This window comes from Nelusetta ayraudi, unplaced genomic scaffold (genome assembly GCF_046127955.1).
Source record: "Nelusetta ayraudi isolate G7.1 ecotype Tasmania unplaced genomic scaffold, CSIRO-AGI_Nayr_v1 ptg000203l, whole genome shotgun sequence".
In the NCBI taxonomy this organism is placed as follows: domain Eukaryota; kingdom Metazoa; phylum Chordata; class Actinopteri; order Tetraodontiformes; family Monacanthidae; genus Nelusetta; species Nelusetta ayraudi.
Window position 1 is genome coordinate 50,196 of NW_027466252.1, and position 14,805 is coordinate 65,000.

General features: G+C 48.8%; 1 pseudogene; it reads right to left on the reverse strand.

Annotated features, from left to right (window-relative positions):
* Positions 1-1,060: 1,060 nt before the first annotated feature.
* Positions 1,061-4,793, reverse strand: LOC142881565 (uncharacterized; annotated as a pseudogene).
* Positions 4,794-14,805: the final 10,012 nt, after the last annotated feature.

Below are 14,805 nucleotides of genomic sequence, written 5' to 3' on the forward strand. Positions count from 1 at the left end.
CCCTGCACCGTCACCGTTGTTGCTCAAAGCTGATGTGAAAAAGCTTTTTTATTTTTTTTATTTTGTTGTTTTTATTTTTATTTTCACCCACCTTTCTTTCTTTCTTTCTTTCTTTCTTTCTTTCTTTCATCTTCCTGTGATCTTTCCGCATCCACCAGAAGGAAGCAGGAGGCAGAAACAAAAGTGCTTTAAAGTTTTTTTATGCTCGTCTCCTCCGGGGAAAATCTGCGCGTGTGTGTGTGTGTGTGTGTGCGTGTGATGTTGCTGCTGTTTGATGAGGCAACGGTTAAAAAAAAAAAGTTTCAACTGCACAAAAGAGAAATACTTTTCAATTGAGTTTCGTTGGCCCTGCATTTAAAAAGGAATTTAAAATAATCACCACTCATGATGTAACCGTTCACGTGTTCCACAGAATGTAGAATTTAGAAACAGTTTGTTGGTTAGTAAGAGCCCAGCCTCCTCCCCCCCCCCCCCCCCCCAAACTGACCAGTCAGCCTCTCAACTTGCCGGCTGAGCCACCTGGTAGCAGCGCGACACTGACAAAATCTCACTGGCTGAAAATGAATTTGGATCTGAGCTTTTTGAATTCAGATATGCAAGAATGTCTACATATATATATTTATAAACAACACCCTGTCATTTTGTACCTGCTTGAATGATCATTCACTCCACAGAGAATGTTGTCTACGGGTCTTGGCCGGTGCCAGGCAGGCGACTAAAGCTCCTCAGCCAGGGGCGCCGTGTCAGTGGCAAACGGGCCATAATTCCCTGCACTACCAATACTCATAATTTAGACTCTAGGATTTTAAGGTCAGAAATACTGCTTTATTGTTCCTTTAGTTTGTGTCGCTAAGCTACTTTTTGTGCACAATTTGGTTTTCAAAGTGAGATGCATGAAGTTGTTTTTTTTTTCCTTTCACTTTCGACCATCATTTAAAGAGACACACAACCTCGGCATGGTTTTGTTGACAAATTAGACTTTTATTCTTGTTTGATGGTGGCAGATTTTCATCGGGCAGCTGTCAGCGGTTTCAGGAACGTCTCCCAGCTCCTGTTCATTCAGTGTCTTAGAACTGGTCCAGGAGCCTGGTCGCAGCTCCGCCCATCATCACCACCACGGGGGGTCCCCAGTCTAGAAGCAGGAGTCCAGGATGCGCCTCATGCTCATGAACCTGGAGTTGCTCATGCCCATGCTGCTGAAGCTCCTGTACTCGCCGGGCCTCAGGTAGATCATCCTGCCTCTGAAGTTGGGCTGCTCGTACATCAGCCACTGGCCGTCCATCACCTGGCAGGACTGGATGTTGGACATGCTGAAGCGCTCCATCACGTTCTCGCAGTCCTCCATCACCTCCTGCATCTTGCCCTGCATGTTCTCCTTCTCGAAGATCTTGGTCCTGAAGTTGCCGCGGTGCATGGGGATCATGCGGCAGGAGCGGATGCAGTCGCTCATGCCCATCATGTTCATGTGGTCGGCATACTCGCCGCGCTTCATGAAGAACTGGTTGCCCATGTAGTTGGTGCGGTCGTAGACCATGAAGCAGCCCCTCTCCACCCGGCAGGACTGGCAGCGGTTCAGGTAGGAGGACATGTCGGGGCAGTCGCTGGTGCACTCGTGGGAGCGGCCCTGGAAGTTCCTCTCCTCGTAGAAGATGATCCTGCTCATCATGTTCATGCTGCTGGAGGTCATGGTTGCTGCTGCTGTTGTTGCTGCTGGAGCTGCTGGAGCTGCTGGAGCTGTTTCTGCTGGAGCTGAACTGCTTGTCTACCTGGTGGAAACCCTTCCTTTTTATAGGTGAGCGAGCACCGGCCCCCTTTGTGAAAAACAGCCTGAGCCAGCAACACGGCCTGGAGGCCCAGGGAGCCGCCGACGGCCATCCATGTTTTCAGCCATTTTTTTTTTTTTTTTTTTTTTCAGAAAGACCTGAGAGAGGCGGTTTCACTTCAAATACCGCCGGACAAAAAAAAAATCCTCTTTCAAAGGGTTAAAAACAAGAGAACAAAAGCACCTTTGTGGCACCTCTGCGCTGGTCAAACTGTCCTTGGGTTCCAACATCTGCTATGAGTTCATCATCTAACAGCTCGATGACGGTGATAGTGATGATGATGATGATGATGATGACGATGATCAGTGAGGATTTTTAGTTTTTTTGAAATCAAGTATAATTTAAATTAAATTAATTGGTATCGCTGAATGTTTTAATGTGCTCAATTGAACAACACGGACCCTGAATCTACAACAGCCAGGATTGAGATGTCAAAAGTGTTGAGTCAGTGATGGTGATGGTGGATGTGTCCAAACATGTCTTAGACTTATCATCATTATCATCATAATTATTATTATTATTATTATTATTATTATTATTATTATTATTGTTATTATGATTATTGTTATTGTTATTATCAACAACACTGATGGTTTTATTGCTGCTGCCAGAAACTCGCGACAGAAAGAATTCCGCCGGCGACGCTTTCACACTGGCGGCTCATACATCCGCCAGTGTTTCGGAATCCCCGGAATCAGAATCGGAATATTTCATTCATCCCCAGGAGGGTGGATTGCTTATGTCACAGTGCTTCTGTCCAGTAAGAAAGCGAAAAAAAAAGTGGCTCAGAATAAAGCAGGAACCTAAAGCTAAATGTCCTGCCGGAGGAAAAAGTTGCGTACTGGACAAACAAACCAAAAATGAGCAAATAACAGTGGACGGCGAACCCATGAAAACAATGCAGAGGACACTTTATTTGTTCATTTATTATTTATTTATTCATTTATTTATTTGCCAGCCAGAAACAATGATTGAAGAAGTGGACAGAGAGAGAGAGAGAGAGAGAGAGAGAGAGAGAGAGAGAGAGAGAGAGAGAGAGAGAGAGAGAGAGAGAGAGAGAGAGAGAGAGAGAGAGAGAGAGAGAGAGAGAGAGAGAGAGAGAGAGAGAGAGAGAGAGAGAGACAGGTTTGCTCTGTGGCTGTCTGCCTCGCTGTGACATGCAGAAGGAACAAACACCACCAGCAAAAGTGACTGAGAAAAACCAAAGGCAAAAGAAGGCCCAGAAGAAGCGTCCATCCACTCAGCCAAGGAGCCTCCCAGCAACTGAGCTGGTGAATCACTTGGATAAAGTTCACCACAAAAACTCCCCTGTGATGCTGCTATTCAGCAGAATATTTTTTTCATTTTTAGCAGGATTTCTTTTTTTTTTTCAATCTTTCTTTTCTTTTTTTGGCAGAAAGTTTCTCCCCCCCCCCCCCCCCCCCGTATTGTTTAATCTCAAATTCATTGCTTTGCAAGTCTTTAAGATCCTGCTTGCAGCGGAACAAACAGCAGCTCTGACTCCTCATCCAGCAGCCAGACTTGATTCAGACTCTGATTGGACTCGGTTAGAAGGTTGCTCAGACCTCTTGATAGAAAAGTGTGCACTTGTTCTTGAGGAGTTCGGGTTCTGGGACCAAGCAGAAAGTGGATCAGCACCAGAGCTGGAGGAATAAATGCTTCACTCCGAGTCTTTTATTTGAAAATGATGCGGGTGCTTTATTGATTCAGTGCCTGAGGGAGATGACAAGGAAACCTTTGGCTCTCCACTCAGATCGTTCTCCGGGTCACTGTGGAAGTCACTGGGTGGCCCAGTAGGCAGGGTCTGATCGTGGCTTGGGCAGTTTGACCCCAGTTGAGTTGGAACTGGTTCATGTGGGGTCAGTGGTGCTTGAACCTCAGGGATCTCAAAGTAGAGATTCAGTCCAAAAGATTCAGCTATGACTTCCAGGATCAATCAGGAAAGTTTGAACCTTGTGGGAATGTCTGGTTATTGTTTTGTTTTTTTCTTTAATGTTTAATTTTATTGGGTGCAAACTATTGTAGTTGTTTGGATTTGAGTGATGTTTTGGGCCACTTCACTCCTATGTGTTCAAAGACCTACCAGAGTCAAAAAGAAGAAAGAAGCTCACAGATGAACATCTGTGCTGCTATCAGGTGGGAAAATAATATATCAGAATTGAAGACACAAACCATTGCAAGCGTGTTTTTATAACAAATTAGACTTTATTTCTTTTGGCTTCGGCTCTTTTTTCTCTGATCAGCCGGCCATGGAGGATTTTATGCACATTGGGTCGATGCAGTCGCTGGCAGAAGGTCTCGGCTCCGCCCATCATCACCACCACGGGGGGTCCCCAGTCTAGAAGCAGGAGTCCAGGATGCGCCTCATGCTCATGAACCTGGAGTTGCTCATGCCCATGCTGCTGAAGCTCCTGTACTCGCCGGGCCTCAGGTAGATCATCCTGCCTCTGAAGTTGGGCTGCTCGTACATCAGCCACTGGCCGTCCATCACCTGGCAGGACTGGATGTTGGACATGCTGAAGCGCTCCATCACGTTCTCGCAGTCCTCCATCACCTCCTGCATCTTGCCCTGCATGTTCTCCTTCTCGAAGATCTTGGTCCTGAAGTTGCCGCGGTGCATGGGGATCATGCGGCAGGAGCGGATGCAGTCGCTCATGCCCATCATGTTCATGTGGTCGGCATACTCGCCGCGCTTCATGAAGAACTGGTTGCCCATGTAGTTGGTGCGGTCGTAGACCATGAAGCAGCCCCTCTCCACCCGGCAGGACTGGCAGCGGTTCAGGTAGGAGGACATGTCGGGGCAGTCGCTGGTGCACTCGTGGGAGCGGCCCTGGAAGTTCCTCTCCTCGTAGAAGATGATCCTGCTCATCATGTTCATGCTGCTGGAGGTCATGGTTGCTGCTGCTGTTGTTGCTGCTGGAGCTGCTGGAGCTGCTGGAGCTGTTTCTGCTGGAGCTGAACTGCTTGTCTACCTGGTGGAAACCCTTCCTTTTTATAGGTGAGCGAGCACCGGCCCCCTTTGTGAAAAACAGCCTGAGCCAGCAACACGGCCTGGAGGCCCAGGGAGCCGCCGACGGCCATCCATGTTTTCAGCTCTTTTCCCAGAATACCGTCGGACACACACACAAAAAAATACAACAAAAAGACCCCCCCCCCCCACCACCACCACCACCACCACCCACCCCCAGGCCTGTGCCCCCCACACACACACAAACCAGGCCCCCTTTTATTCAAAGGGTTAAAAGAGGGGAGGCAGGGGTAAAACAAAGGCACCTTTTGTGGCTGACGCCAGTGCAGGTGAGGTTTGCAAGGTGTTTTGCACATTGGAAGCTGCAGTGGCAGGTCAGAGAGTCGCAGCTTTCATCAGATCAGCTTGTGCCAACACATAATTATCACTATTATCACCTGCTGAAAACCACATACAGGGGAAAAAGTCTGTTCCCTGTGGAGCAAAGGGAAGAAAAAAATATTAAAAATGCCTTATCGTTCTTCTAATTTCAACGGATGGGACACTTTGCTCACTTTTAAGAGCTTTATTTCAGCCTCTCCAGGAAAACAGTCAACTGTGTGGACAGCCGGTCAGTTATGCATCTTAATGGGACGTTATGTGAATGAAATGGGCAGCTATCATTGGATAAAGTTTGCTAAAAAAAAAAAAAAAAAAAAAGGGTCAGAGGTCAGACCCTGGCGAACCGTTGGCGCTGTCACTCCGCTGGGAGATGTATCAGTGTCCCTTTGTAACATCATAAAGGGGGAGACGCTCAGAAACACAGTCAGCAGTTGATGAAAGAAATGAGGCGATGAGATGAAGTCAAAATGAAGTTAAACACAGATCTTTTTTTCTTAACGTCTCCGTCCCAGAGCGCCGGTCAGCTGACCTGAAAGCGGAGGGGGAAGTTGCGGCCCGGTGAAACAGATTCTGGTTTCTACTGAAGTCCGACCACATGACTTTCACTTCCTGCTCTCAGCGCCGTTGCTTCACTCTGCGCCGCTGCTCAACTTTTATTTCTCCCGAGATCAAAGCAGCCAATGAGGGCGATGGTGTCAGCTGTTGTCTCGCCGCCAGTCAGTCAGTCAGTCAGTCAGTCAGTCAGTCACTTTAGACTGACGGCGTCTGTGTCGAAACAAAACAAACAAGCCAAAAAAGCGCGCCGCTCCGCTCTTCCTTGCTCGCTACCAAGAAAGTACAGGGTGCGGAAAGACGTGAGCGCTGCTGGAATTCCTGCATTTTTTTCCTCTGCACCCCCCCCGCACCCCACCCATTTCGAGGAATGTGCCCCAATTACTGCACTGCAACAGAAACGCAACATCTGCTGTACACGTTTTAGCGACGCCAATGGCGGCAGAGTCGCTCGTAACCCAACAACAAGAAAACAACCTGAGGGCCTCAAATGTCAAAAGTCCTTCCTGAAGCAGACTGACCTCCGACCTCAGCCGAGGCTGACTGACTGATGCAGGACTGAGAAGAGGAAGTAGAAATTGAACATTCAAAAATAGTCAAGAGCTCAATTCCACAACATTTTGCCTGGATTCAGTGTCCGGAATGCTGTGGCTACCTTTGGAAACGATGCATTCAGGCTCTTTGGTTGCAGCTGCAGTAAAGCAGGAAGCTGCTCGAACTCATTGAGGTTCTTTTTCTAACCCTAAATCAAATCTAGCTCGACGAAAAATTTCCGTAGACCACTTTTGAAGGTCACTAGCACGTAGTGAGTAGATTGACTGCACTAGATGTGGACTAGGACAGTGACACTGCCAGTAATATGTTGTGTACGTGACTTTCTGACGAATCTGCAGCTGTTCGGTGAGGAAACGCGTTGAATCGAAGACCGGTGTGGACATAACACCGGTGTTGGAAGAAAAAAAAAACTCTACATCAAAATATTGATTATACTTTTACATGGACTCATATATATATTGTGGCTGACCATTAAGGCTGCCATTGTCCATATAGAAAAACAATATACATCTATGTATGTTTGGCCAGAACCAGTTGGAGAGCCACAACTTTTCATCTCCTGCATTCTCGTGTTTCCCTTGCTTGGTCCGAGTGGCTCCTCAATACGTTTCCTCCACTTTTCCTCCGTGCGTTCCTGCGCTGGGCGTGATGGAGAGATGCTGCCTCTCCATCTTCTGGGATCGTCGGCCGACATTTATCGGAGGAATGCGGCGGCGACATGTGGTCCCCATAAAAGCTCTTGTCTCAGGAAATAACCGCAGTGCGTCACGTCGATTTTTAATTTCATTTTATTTGTTTTATCTGTCGGGTCAGGATTCCCGAGGGTTGGATCCGATCTTTTGGGTGCTTTTATCGCTCCTCCACAAACAGAATAAGAAACCGTGAAACAGATGTGTCACAAGGGGGGTGTTAAGCAGAAAGTTTTGACTACTAAGGGTAGAAAAGCTGCGGTGATACACACGAAGACCCGAGCAGACACGCACACTGCGCGTCCTGCCAGGCCAAACGGGAACTGCAGTCGTTTGTTTGTTTGCATAACTTGTTGTGTTGCTTCGCGGCTCCAGCAGAAAGAGGAAACGGTTCGCTGGCTGTTCCGAGCAATTCAACAGCCACATCACCGCCTGCCCGACTGCAACAACCCAGGGAACCCCAGCCACTGTCATTTATTGAGAAACTGAATGTCGAAAACAAGCAACAAAAGCAGGAGTTTCCAGTTTCCATTCCAGTGAAACCACAGACAGAAGTGAAATTGGGGCATAAAATAAGTGGAAGTGTTTTATGTGATAGAAGAAGATTTAAGAGGGGGAGGAGGAGGAAGCTGAAACTCACCATCGCAGCGTTTTTTTTTTTATTTTTGTGTGTCAGGAAGAGTATATTTTCCACAGCGAGTCTAGACATGATCTGCCCTTCAAAGTTCCATCACTGTCAAACTTCACCTTCTGTCTGTGTACAAACAGCACGCAGCAGTTGTCTATTTCATCTGTGTTTGCGCCGCCGGGGGGGGGGGTTCGTGTTGGCGTGTTCATTGGAAGAGGGAAGCGTCGGCCTGTGGATGGGAGTTATCTTGAGTTATCGGCTCAAAGCGTTGTTCCGTTCTCGTCTTGCAGTGACCAGATTGGCCACTAGGTGGTTCAATAATAGGTTCTTGATTTTTGCCCGATGCTAAAACGAGCCTACGTTTCCCGTCATCTGTCCGTCACTCCGTCCGTCCGTCCGCACAGTCAAACTGGGAAAGCCCCGCCTCCGCTTCTTCTGCTTCTTCTTCCTTTTTTTAGAAAGTGGACGGTAAACCACGCAGTTCCTTAAAGCAGCCCCGAGACTGCCGTAAACAGAAGGCTAAACGTGCTGTGTGTGTTTTCTAGTGCGTGTCTTTGTGCCTTTGTGTGGATGTGGTGTGGGTTTTCTGTTTTGTTTTGTTTTGCATTGTATTGTTTTATTTAGTCATGCCAGGCCGCTCCGCTGGAGTGCGGGCTTGAAAAGTAAAGATGTGAACAACAACAAAAGGTTCAGAATTCACGGCTCTGCTGCCGTTTCAGCCGCGGCTGAATGGAATTTGTTCTGGTGGGCTCAGCCCGACACAAAGGGAACAGTCGTGAACGTAAACGTGTACGAGCAAGCGACGCAAAAATAGGAAAAAAAAACAAAAAAACCCAACAACTGAGAGAGAGCTAAACCTTCCAATAGTCAACAGTAAAATAGAATATAAATACATAAAATCTCAAACATTTTCATCGACAAAAGTTCCCAAAATCCTCTCTGGACACTGAAGCCCCCCTTTTTTTTTTTTTTTTCACCCTTTTTTTTTTTTTTAAAGGATTTTTTCAAGCCGGACGCTCCCTGTCCATCCGGTCGGATCGGCCCACTAAGCAGCTCCCCGGCTGAGTTGGCAGCGAGGCGGCGCCGTGCGCAGGTCGATTTTCAAAATCATGGCTCCAGCGACACGGCCGTCTTTGTTTCTCGGCGGCTCTGGAGCTGCAGCGAAAATCAGCGGAGACACGCGGCGGCACCACCGGGGGGCGGCGACCGCTGTTCCTGCCGCTGCTCCGGGTGTCGGCGCCCGCCATAGAGGCTCAGCCAGGCGTCGCTAATGGCGCCGCTGTGTGATGACGGTGGCAATTGTACGGCGCTGCTCCCGTCAGGCCGCCCCGATCGGTGTTGACAGTGGCTTTGTGCGCTGAATGGCGGCCGACCCCCCCGGAGGTCAGCGGGAGGCCTGCGGCATGATGTCACAGGTCAGCACGTGTTGCCTGCCTGCAGAGTGTGAGGGACCGCAGGGTGAACGGGTTGAGCCAGTGCCGCCGTGAGCGCTGTCACACTTTTCATTTTGCAATTCTCGCAAATTGGCTCCTTTTTTTCTCGTCGGAAAAAATGATTTTCCTGACGGGCCGAAATTTCGGATGAGAGTCGAAACGTCTTCAGGATCGCAGGAACAAGTCCAGTTGCTGCAGCGGAACCCTTCTACATTAGGATGAGCTGGATAACTGAGAGCCTTCACAGACTTACTTCCTACTAAATCTCACCCTTAGAGTCTTTAACCTGCCGCATGGGAACACTGCAAAGGTCCGGTGTGTACGATTTATTCTTAAGGATGCTTGGTATTTAAGGAAGCCCACCTGACATTAGCCTAAATAGAAGACACAATGTCAGGTGGGCTTCCTTAAAAAAACGATGGTGTTAAGATTGCAGCTAACGAGGAACAAGACCCTTATTTCTCGATGTACATTCTTATATACATGAGAACTAAGGTTAGGACTAAGGGTAGGGTAGGGTAGGAAGACCAAACGACCTTTATTGTACTGCCAGTATACACTTGTATTCATGTATGTATTGGCAGGATGTTGAGTTTTTACCAAAACAAAACTGAAAACACACTGGATCTTCACGTCTTAGCCATTGACCACACGTGACGCGAGGAGGGCGGAGTCATGGTGACATGATCTGGATGTGTGGGCGGTACTGGGGAGATGAGCTGTGATTGGAGCGTGAGGGCAACGTGTTCCTCAGAACCCTGCCAGGGATCTGACGACAGTTTAAAACTGTAGACACGCCCACAACTTTATGGGCAATTTGACTTAAAATTGACACCAAATCGGTCCAAATGGACATGAGCGATGTCTTTCAACAAATACATTGTTGAATATTTGAACCAGTTTGTAACAGTGTGTGTTTAGGGCCTAGACCGCCAGTCTATTTTCAGTCTTTTTGCAACCAACTTTGGCGGTCCCTGCTGGCCAGATGATAGAATGCAGGTTTTTAGCATTTGGCCGCTTTTGGCCTCCTTTTTGAAATCGTCAATGGTTTTACCCAACTTCTCCTTCTTCATCCATCCTTCTCCTTCTTCTTCTTCTTCTTCTTCTTCTTCTTCTTCTTCTTCTTCTTCTTCTTCCGTGGTCTTAAAAAGCAGCTCCAATAGAAATTGATGCAACACTGCCCCCTGTAGTTTCCATGGACATAGACACAATACACATGAACCTTGCTCGTTTTTTACTCCGAGTCTAATTTTCGTGAAAACCTGACATTCTTCTTCTTCTCCTCCTCCTTCTTGGTCTTTCCTTTGCAGACTTTAGCCTGTGAAGCTCTCCGAGGTTTCAGCGATGGTATCAGCGCATCACGGTCCCGTCACAGCTTCAGCGGCTAGTGGACCAGATAAGCAGTGTGTGTTTGTGTGTGTGTGTGTGTGTGTGATCCTGCCAACTCCCTTCAGCCAACACAGCTCATTACACCAGCGGTATTGTTTGCGAGGTAACGCACCGCTGTTTACCCTATGAAGGAATGTGCATCCGACAGTGCGGCTCTGTGCTTTTTTCCTTTCATTTTACGATATGAGTCAAGATTTTTCAAAGGCAAAGAAGTCTAAAGTGTCTTCCTTTGATTTTTAACAGGTTCCTTGGCAGGACTCAAAGCAACAAAAAACAAACAAACAAAAAAAAGAAGTCCAACTCAGTCAGAATTTTTCAGAAGTTTCCAACTTCAAGTTTTGGGAGAATTCCCAAATTTCCAAGTTAAGCCGACTAAAGTGCTGACAACTGTTTGGCAAAGTGATGGAAACCTGATCAAGTACGCCGATGACACACAACTTCTTGTCTGTGCTTTATTGTTAATCCCTGCAGTTTGCGGTGCAGATGCCAGATATCGGGCGCACTCTTCAAATATGGAGAAAATGCTCGTCGCTCCTCTTCAGTGATTTGTTTATTTGCCGAGGAAAACGACGCTCACTCACTTCCCGATCTGATGCTTCAAGCTTCGTGTCTCTCTGCTGATTGTGGAGCAGCAGAGGATGTCGGCCGTAACGCCAACAGCGCCATGACCTCATCGACCAAAAAACCCCGGCGTTATTTTTACCGAGAAAATTGCGGCTCGTCTGTGCACTTTTCTTCCCTTTTACGTTGAAAAGACGAGCCGGTCCGGTTCAAGCGAGGAAGCGGCCGCAAATAAGAATGCTGAGCTGGTCCAGCGTTTCCAGAGGGGGGAGGGTGAGGGCGGTGGCGGCGGCGGCGGCCGGGGGGGAGTCAGGCTGGCAGAGAACCACAGGCATGCAGACGCGGCTTTTTTTCTTTCCCTCCAGGACGCACCAGGACGTTTGCTCCCCAGGTTCGGGCTTTAAACGGGGGGGAATGATTACGAGGCCGATGCAGGTTTGGTTCCTGGGTTCAACTGGCCGAGTGCGACCAATAAACGGAACATCTGCCAAAAGTTCCAGACTTTTACTGCACAGTGCGACTTCCTCCCTCCGAGAGCTCCCTGGAAGTTTGGAGGGTGGAGACGGACGAGTCGTCTGCTCAGTCGGCGGCGGTCCGTAAAGTTTTGCACTTTTCCCAGTGGTTTATCCGGGAGTGAATCACACGGATTCTCCTCCGGGGGTTCCGGCCCTCCCCACCCCCCAGCTCCAGATTGTGGGAAGCGGTGACTCCTCGACGGTGCCCCTGGGTTCAGCTCCTGAAAGGCCGCATTCCACTCCGGCTGGGGCCCGGAGCGTCGGAGCGTCGGCACGGCGGCCCAGTGTTTGGTATTCCTCTCAGCCTCGGCGCTCCGGTGCTCCCTGGATTCCTGCCTTTGGATCGTCTCCGTGTGATGTTGCTCCGGTCCAGTCGCAGTGGGAAAAAAGCCCCGAAAATATGCAAATGGTCCGCCTGGCTCCCGGCTCCTGGCTCCCGGCTCTGGGGAGCGCTGCTCTTTTGAAATTGGAGAGGAGGCTGAGTGGCTGAACAAGCATCGATTGGACGGCCGTTAAAGACTCTTAACCAACGCGTCAGTCACCATCGAGCTGCTTTTCCTTTTGAATTTCCAACGGAAGGCTGCAGAAAACACTAATTTCCTCCCAAAGAATCGCTTTAGACTGACTTTGAGGAGGACTCACACCCAAGTCTGAGGCCGTCTTAGGTTTGCGGGACGCCAATGTGTCAGGAGCACTTGGAAAATCTTTTAAAGAGATTTACGATTTCCACTTTTTTCAGAAGAATTCCACGTTGAAATCTCGTCAAAGAGTTTTTTTTTTTTTAGTTTCCTTCCATTCGTCTGCGTGCGATGAGCGCGGCCTTGACGTGAATTGTAAGCGGGAATCTTTCAGGTGTTGAGTCATGGCGCGCCGGGAGAGTTTTCCTTGGCCGGCGGCCCCGGCACACCGAAGACCCCGGCGCTGGCCTGAGATAATAATCCTCAATGGAACCATCCCATCACGTTCCGCTTCCTCCGTGCTGCCTGCACCACTCTTTATCAGGCAGCCAGTCCAGCCAAGACGCTTTTGTCCGGTGCAACATGTGGTTTGTTTTTTTTGATTTACGGCCTTAACAAAAAAAAGAAGAAGAAGAAAAAAAAAAAAAAATCACCCACATGGTGTTTTACTTGTCTTGGGCATCTCACTTCCAAAAGCCTGGAGAAGAAAATCCTGGATGTAAACTTCACATCAGTGTGTGTGTGTGTGTGTGTGTGTGTGTGTGTGTGTGTGTGTGTGTGTGTGTGTGTGTGTGTGTGTGTAATGGCCTGAACACCTGCACTCTCTTGTCTGCAGAGAGATTTACGGTCATGTGACGGAGCTCCAGAGTTCCTCTTTTCTCGGACAACGTTAGCGATTGGCGCTAACGCCGCTCGTCATCAAAACCGCCGCCGCCTCGGTGACTCACACCGCGGCAGCAGGTGGTTTATAGAAGCAAATGGGATCACTCGGAAAACTCGAAGCCAGACTAAACGAGCTGGTTTCACAAAACACGGGCCAAAACCAGGCCTCCTCTGATTGGACCGTCCCTAAATAGGTCACCAAGACAGATGCAGTGAGCAGATACGACCTTTCAACCTCTTTGCCCGGTGAATTCGACGTTACCTCTTTAGTTCTTGAGAGAGACATCGGACCGCCAAAATAAAAGCTTAACACAACAGCAAATGAACTTACTGTTTGTTCGTTCCAGGAGTCTTTATTATTGTTTATTTTAACTAAATAAGATAAACAAACCGGTTCTGATTATCTTCGTGCATGCAAGTTAAAAAATTTTATTTTGCCCCCGCTGACATTTTAATAAAGACGGACGTCCCGCTGGAAGCGCTGCAGCCCGTCGGTTAACGACCCGGGTGGGACGCCTCTTTCATCAGAAGATAACAGCGGCGCTGTCCCGTTGCGCTGCCAGCGCCGCCGCCGCCGCCTCGCTACGACCCTAATCACCCGGGTGACGGAGCGGCCCCGGCCGCTTGGGCGCTGCGGCTCCGGCTCCCCGAGATGATTTCCCAGAGGGCCAGTGGGATGAGGTAAGACATAGTAAAACAGATGTTCCCCCCCATCCACGATATTAAGCTAATGAACTTGGCGGAGCGAATGGTGGGGGAGCCGGAGGGGGCGGGGCTCTGGATAGTGTAGCAGCGCCGGTGACCCCTGACACTTGACCCTGGCGCTGGTAAAAAAAAAAAAAAAGAGCCGCAATAAAGCCTGACGCTGCGGCGCCTCCTGCGATGGTGGCGGTGGCGGCCTGATGGAGGCGTTTCAGGAAGAAGGTGAAGAAGAGGTGGAGCCACCTGGTGGACGCCCCAGGAAGCTCTTGTACGTCGTGGTTTGGCTGAAGGGTCCCGATTTGTGAAATTGTCCGAAACTTTACATTGTTCTACAAAACAATGTAAAGATATTGATTGATGAAAATTTTTTTAAAAAAATCATTTTTTTCCTTCTCTTTTTTTTTTGCTGTAGAATTTTGGCCCTCACACACACTCGACCCTGGAGCCTCAGTAAAAACCCACACAGTCTCCGTATCCATCGTCTCTTCTGACACCAAGACACCGGATCTGCTCCGTCCACCTCAGTTCTCCGGCGCCTAATGGGGAAAAAATACTGAGCTCGAAATTTTCAGGGTAGTTTTCAACATTTTTCCTCTGCGCATTCTTCCAAGGCGTTTGTGTTTGCGTGTGTGTGTGTGTGTGTGTGTTTGCGTGTGTGTGTGTGTGTGTGTGAGAGCAAGCGTGCCGCCACTGAGAGAATTCTCATTTTCTATTCCCAGTAGCCTTTACAAGGATTGAGAACAAATCCTGTGAAACACGGCGGCTGAGCCTCGGAGCCTCGGAGCCTCGTGTTGGCTGTGTTTTCATGCACAAACTTTATTTCACACGTACAAGTTTCCTAAATAGGTTTTTTTTTTTTAAGCTTTTGTTTCCAGCCTGCAGCGGCAGATTGGCTTCATGCGGCAGCGACCTGGAGCGCTGACGTTCCAGAGGTTTCCAGGCTGAATTGATTGCAGAGCCGTCTTGAAAAACTCCATCCTGAGTCGTTTTTCTTGTGTCCTCTGGCGAAGGAAAAAAAGAAAGAGGCGGAGCTGCAGCCGTGACAGGAAACAGGAAGCTGCTGCTAAGTTCGGAAACCTGGCCCTGTAGTGAAGAAGTTACACCAACAGGGGGCTCCACCTTCTGAAAAAACACACTTTCTCCGTGCCTTTTCCCAGACGGACACGCGCAGCAAATCCAGCAGATTCTTTATTTTCCGGCCGGAGCTCTGGATCCTTCTCACTGCCGACCGACCCTCAGCCTTCCGACCAATCCCGGACCTGTGGGCCC